This window comes from Mandrillus leucophaeus, unplaced genomic scaffold, assembly GCF_000951045.1.
Source record: "Mandrillus leucophaeus isolate KB7577 unplaced genomic scaffold, Mleu.le_1.0 Scaffold96, whole genome shotgun sequence".
Taxonomy (NCBI): Eukaryota; Metazoa; Chordata; class Mammalia; order Primates; family Cercopithecidae; genus Mandrillus; species Mandrillus leucophaeus.
The window spans coordinates 828,318-835,120 of NW_012110474.1; the positions used below are offsets into that span (position 1 = coordinate 828,318).

At 39.3% G+C, this 6,803-nt stretch overlaps 1 protein-coding gene and 1 pseudogene across 2 annotated transcripts in view; both read left to right on the plus strand.

Moving 5' to 3' along the window:
- The window catches only part of LOC105532465, a 28,011-nt pseudogene extending 27,249 nt beyond the window's left edge, over positions 1–762 (plus strand). The window contains exon 2 of the transcript XR_001004981.1: positions 57–762. The product of XR_001004981.1 is annotated as a 40S ribosomal protein SA-like (transcript). The remainder of the gene's footprint in view (positions 1–56) is intronic.
- The window catches only part of HS3ST5 (heparan sulfate (glucosamine) 3-O-sulfotransferase 5), a 210,134-nt gene that overhangs the window by 171,919 nt on the left and 31,412 nt on the right, over positions 1–6,803 (plus strand). The window lies entirely within an intron of this gene.

Below are 6,803 nucleotides of genomic sequence, written 5' to 3' on the forward strand. Positions count from 1 at the left end.
AGGGAGGGAGGGAGGGAGGGAGGGAAATTTTCTAAGAGTTTGAAAATACACTGAAGTTTGCTGCTGCCACTGAAGCCACTCCAATTGCTGGCCTCTTCACTCCTGGAAACTTCACTACCCAAATCCAGGCAACCTTCCAGGAGCCACAGCTTCTTGTGGCTACTGACCCCAGGGCTGACCACCAGCCTCTCACGGAGGCATCTTATGTTAACCTACCTGCCATTGCTCTGTAACACAGACTCTCCTCTGCGCTATGTGGACATTGCCATCCCATGCAACAGCAAGGGAGCTCACTCAGTGGGTTTGATGTGGTGGACACCAGCTCGGGAAGTTCTGTGCATGCGTGGCACCATTTCCAGTGAACACTTATGGGAGGTCATGCCTGATCTCTACTTCTACAGAGATCCTGAAGAGATTGAAAAAGAAGAGCAGGCTGCTGCTGAAAAGGCTCTGACCAAGGAGGAATTTCAGGGTGAATGGACTGCTTCAGCTCCCGAGTTCACTGCTACTCAGTCCGAGGTTGTAAACTGTTCTGAAGGTGTGCAGGTGCCCTCTGTGACTATTCAGCAGTTCCCTACTGAAGACTGGAGCACTCGGCCTGCCATGGAAGACTGATCTGCAGCTCCCACTGCTCACTCAGGCCACTGAATGAGAAGGAGCAACCACTGAATGGTCTTAAGCTGTTCTTGCATGGGCTCGTAAGCAACATGGGCTCTTAAGCAACACGGAAATTAAATTAATGGGAAATAAACATGAGTTTCTTAAAAAAAAAAAGAAAGAAAAGAAAATATGATCAGGGAACCTGAGACCATAAAAATAGACCAAGTGTTTGTACAATATTAGATTCTGCAAAGTAATATATAATAATTAAAAATTATAATGAAATGGATAATACCATTCAACATATTAGATAATAATGCAGATAGTGAACTGGCAGATCAATCCTAAGAAACAAACTAGAATGCAGTCCAGAGAGATGAAAAGATAGAAAGCATGAAACATAGGTCATTATAAAGGCTAGTGTAAGAAGATTAAGCATATATCTAATCAGAGTTTCAGGAGGAGATAATAGAGATAATGGAGAAGAGGAATACTCAATGGGGTGATAAGAATTTCCCCCAATTTTTAAAAGATACCAATCTTAGAACTGGGAAACCTAGTGGATCCCAAACAAGATAAATGAAAAGATTTCTACGCCAAGACATATTAAAGAAAAGCTATAGAACACCAAAGTAAAAGAGAAGATCTTAAAAGTAGAAAAGGTGAAAAGAGAGATTGCTTTCAAAGTACAAATAGTTAGCCTGCTTATAAACTGCTTTTTTGATATGTAAATCTTCTACCACCCAGAGCTATCTCCTTAATGACCTGAAGCTGTCTCTTCCGTCTCTTCCACCTCAAAGGAGGTAGCGTGAGTTCCACTCATCCCCAACCCCCACTCCCCCACTCCCATCCCATCTCCTGTCTTCTTACCACCTTCTTGTTCTTTTGTCTCCCAGGCTCCGTGGGAGGGTAAGGGACTAATTTTGATAGGTGCTTTACCCAATTTGTAAAACTACCTCCTGTCCTAGAGATTCAAAGTTTGTTTCTTCTCCATAAAGTGCCAATTAATAAACCAGATGGCCTGATTACATTGACCAAGCCCCTTCTTGTTTTTTGTAATTTTCCACTTCCCTGACTCTCTTGGACCTGCCGCTGGTTTCTCCCTCCCTGTTTCATCAGTCTCTCTTTAAACCACCATCACCTCTACACGATTGAAGTTGAGCTCAGTTTTATACTTGTTATAAATAAAGTTTCTGTGCTGCAAAAGAAATAACACTCAAATATAAAATTTTCTTTTTAATTCTCAGCAAGGCAATGTACTTCTACAGAAGGGTGCACGCCCTTACAGATGGAGCAATGATGAGTGCCCACTTGACAAGGGAGGGGATTCTTATCCCTGACACAGGTGGCCCCTGCTGCTGTGTCGTTCCCCTATTGGCTAGAGTTAGACCGCACAGGCTAAACTAATTCCAATTGGCTAATTTAAAGAGAGTGACGGGGTGAGTATGGTTTGGCAGGAAAAAGAGCAGGTAATCGGAATGAGTCAGGATGGAGCGGGTAATCGAAAAAGGTTGCTTTATGAGGAAGTTACGTTTAAAAGTAGAAGGCAAAGAATTGAACATACTGACATATTGATTATTTGAAGAGAAATTCAGAACTCATATCTAACATACTGAAATCTCTCTCCACTACTGCAGTAGTATTACTGAATAGAAACTGTCTTTACCACCTTTAACTAGTGTCTGGCTTTGTTTTTCTTTAACACCCCTCAATAAATGCGAACTTTATTCTGATATCTCAATACATTTCCCTGGTCCCCATGAAGGTGTTTTGCCTCCTGGATACTGACTCTTCTTTACAAGTATGTGTCTTAAATATTTTGCAGGCAATTACTAACCGAGGAGGTCTTTATTGAACACTAAATATCTTAAAATCCAGTTAAGAAAAAGAGACTAAGATTAATTTTTTGAGGAGAAAATTTTAGTAACTTACTCTTTTGAAACCAGCTTCAACTCACTACTAGTCTCAAGAGCTGATCATCAGGATGATCTTTCAAGGATTAGTTCATCCTAATGAACACAGCTCAAAGAAAGAAGTCCTACATATTTTTGCCTTTGGGAATGAGAAGAAATTAAGGAAAGTATTTCTGCATTTGGTTTGAAATGTCACAATTTTTGTTTGCTGAATGGAAGGAAATTCTACTTCTGGCAGAAGGAAAATGAAAGAGCTGAGATGCAAGAAGGAATAGTGTGACACAAACTAGATTAGTGGTTGCCAAGGGCTGGGAGGGAAAAATGGAGAAATGGGGTAGACTGCTAAAGGGTACAGTGTTTTTTGGGGGATGATGGAAACGTAAATGTAAAGTTGATTGTGGTGATGATTGCACAATACTGTGAATATATTAAAATGTAGGTATACTTTTAAATGGGTGAGTTGCATGTGAATTATATCTCAATAAAGCTGAGACCAATAAAAAAGGAATAGTGAGCAACAGTGTTGATAAATATGGATAAATCTAGAACAAATACTGTCTAAAACAGAAATAAAAATAATGTCCCATATAGGGGGATTTGGAGAATCAGTCTATAATGAAATTTCTGCTTAAAAAAATGTGCATATTAGTGAAGAGGAGATATTGGAATAGGTGTACTAATTCTACCGTTGTCAGTCTCAGAAATTATTCAGACAGCTAGTTTATTTCCTCTTTTGCTAGCCTTGATAAATCTATTATAATCCTTCTCATCCTAGCATGATGTTTTATAAAAGGAACCATTGTTCCATCCAGAGAGAGTGAGAAAGACTATTAACACTTGTTAATTTCAAATTATTTGACACCTCTTTCATTTCTTCTAAGTTCTGTACTTTCACAAAAATTACTTCAGCTCTCTCTTAAAATTTGTTTGTGCATACATTGTTTTACTGTGCTCCACTTTATTCTGCTTCACAGATACTGCTTTTTTTTTTTTTTTTTTTGTAATTGAAGATGTGTTGCAACCCTGCATTAAGCAAGTCTACTAGCACCATTTCTCCAAAGGCATGTGCTCATTTCGTGTCTCTGTGCCACATTTGGGTAATTCTCCCAGTATTTTAAACTTTTTCATTGTTATGTCTGTTATGGTGATCTGTGATCGGTGATCTTTGATGTTACTACTGTAATTATTTTGGGCACCATAAACTACACCCACATTAGACAGCAGACTTGATCAATAAATGTGTGTGCTCTGTCTGCTCCACCAACCAGCTGTTCTTGTCTTTCTTCCTCTCCTCAGGCCTCCCGATTGCCTGAGACACAGCAATATGGCAAGTGGACCAGTTAATAGTCCTACAATGGCCTCTACATGTTCATATTAGAGTCACACATCTCTCGCTTTATTTTTTATTACTTTTGTTGTAATTTCAACTTTTATTTTAGATTCAGGGGGTACGTGTGCAAGTTTGTTACCTGGGTATATTGTACCCTGAACTCTAGGGTACAAATGGTCCCATCACCCAGGTACTGACCATAATACCCAATAGTTAGTTTTTCAATCCTTGCCCCTTCTCTCCCTCCTACCTCTAGTAGTCTGCAGTGTCTATTGTTCCTATGTTTATGTCCTTGGGTGCTCAATGTTTAGCTCCCACTTATAAGTAAGACATACAGTATTTGGTTTTCTATTCCTGCATTAAGTCAGTTAGGATAATGGCCTCCAGCTGCACCCAAATTGCTGCAAAGAACATGATTTCATTTTTTATGACTGCATACTATTCCATAGTGTGTATGCACCACATTTTCTTTATCCAGTCTGCCACTGATGGGCACCTAGGTTGATTCCATGTCTTTGCTATTGTGAATAGTGCTGCAATAAACATATGAGTACACATTTCTTTTGGTAGAACAATTTAATTTCTTTTGGATATATACCCAGTAATAGGATTGCTGGGTCAAATGGTAGTTCTGTTTTATGTTCTGTGATGTCTCTCACTTTAAATAAAAAGTGTTTTAAACATATGTGTAAATATCACATCTGTTTACAGCATTGTTTATTGAATGTGTTTAAGCTTATTGTTGAGACCTACTGTTTATTTAAAAAGGCTGCTTTCAAAAGATTACTGTTCATTGACAGTGCACCTAATCACCCTAGAGTCCTGATGGAGATGTACAAGGAGATTAATATCACTTTCATGCCTTCTATTACATTATCCATTCTACAGTACATGGATCAAGGAATAATTTCAACTTTCAAGTCTTATTATTTAAGCAATACATTGTAAGATGAACGCGGTAGCTCACACCTCTAATCCCAGCACTTTGGGAGGCTGAGGTAGGCAGATCACCTGAGTTCAGGAATTTGAGACCAGCCTGACCAACAGGGAGAAACCCCATTTCTACTAAAAAACACAAAATTAGCCAGGCGTGGTGAAACATGCCTGTAATCCCAGCTATTCGGGAGGCTAAGGCAGGAGAATCGCTTGAACCTGGGAGGCGGAGGTTGCAGTGAGCTGAGATCCTGCCATTGCACTCTGGCCTTGGTAACAAGAGCCAAAACTCCGTCTCAAAAAAAAAAAAAGAAATATATATGTGTGTGTGTGTGTGTGTGTGTGTGTGTGTGTGTATTTCCTGAGGCTATAGCTCCCACTGTGATTCCTCTCACAGATCTGAGCAAAGCAAATTGAAAACCTTCTGGAAAAGATTCACCATTCTAGCTGCTATTAAGAACTTCTGTGATTCATGAAAGGTGATCAAACTATCAACCTTAACAGATGTTTGGCAGATGTGGATATCAACCTTCAGGAATGACTTTGGCAACTTCAAGACTTCAGTGGAGGAAGTAACTACAGATGTGGTAGAAATAGCAAGAGAATTAGTGGAACCTGAAGACGTGACTGAATTGCTGCAATCTCATGATCAAACTTGAAAGGATGAGGAGTTGCTTATGGCTGAGCAAAGAAAATGGTTTCTTGAAATGGAATTTACTCCTGGTGAAGATGCTGTGAACATTGTTGAGATGACAACAGTGGGTTTAGAATATTACATAAACTTCACTGATAAAGTAGAGACACACTTTGAGAGGAATTTACAATTTTGAAGTAAATTCTACTGTGGTTAAAATGCTGTCAAATAATATTGCATCCCGCCGAAAACTCTTTCATAAAAAGAAGAGTCAATCAATGTGGCAAATCATTGCTGTCTTAACTTAAGAAATTGCCACAGCTGCCCCAACTTTGATAACCACCACCCTAGTTAGTAGCCATCAACATTGAGGCAATGCCCTCCACCAACAAAAGGATTACAACTCACTGAAGGCCCAGTTGATCATTAGCATTATTTTTAGCAATACAATATTTTAAAATTAAGGCATGTACACTATTTTTTAGAACACTATACTATAATAATGCTATTACACACTTAATAGACTACAATATAGTGTAAACATAGCTTTTATACACTTGGGAAACCAAATGATCTGTATGACTCACTTTACTGTGATTTTTGCTTTATTGCGGCGCTCTGGAACCAAATCCACAACATCTCCAACGTGTGCCTATACTACTCAAGGATTAGATTTGCACTAATGAATGCGTATCCAGTCCTAGAACCAAATAATGACAAATCTTCATAAAAAGGGGATGAATGTACCCAGCACAAACACTGAAGGTCAATACAGCTAGACTGTATTTTGAACTCTGCTAGTTATAGGTGCTAGGTAGACCGGGGCACTACACCTTCATGAGGTCTTGGCTTCCTCATCTATAGAATGGAGAATAAAAGAGTCTTGCGTCCCTTATATTTTTGTTGTGAAAGTCCAATAAAATGTTTAAACTAGTGCTTTAAAAACTGAAAAGCGCTATACAAATGGATAGTATTTTGAAAACTGTTTGTTCGCTGGGCATGGTGGCTTACGCCTGTAATCTCAGCACTTTGGGAGGCTGAGGCTCTGAGGTCAGGAGTTCGAGATCTGCCTGGCCAACATGGTGAAACCCCATCTCTACTAAAAGAAACACAAAAGTTAGCTGGGCGTGGTGGCGCATGCTTGTAGTTCCAGCTACTTGCGAGGCTGAAGCAGGAGAGTTGCAGTGAGTAGAGATCACGCCAATGCACTCCAGCCTGGGTGACAGAGCGAGACCCCGTCTCACAGAAAAAAAGAAAGAAAGAAAGAAAACTGTGTGTTTATGTTTATTAAGTGAACAGTAGGTTATCTGTCTGTAAAGTTTTCAGGAGGTTATACTTACACAAATTTGCTAAAATTTTATATTAAACATGTTAAATTTTCTGGACCTAACTT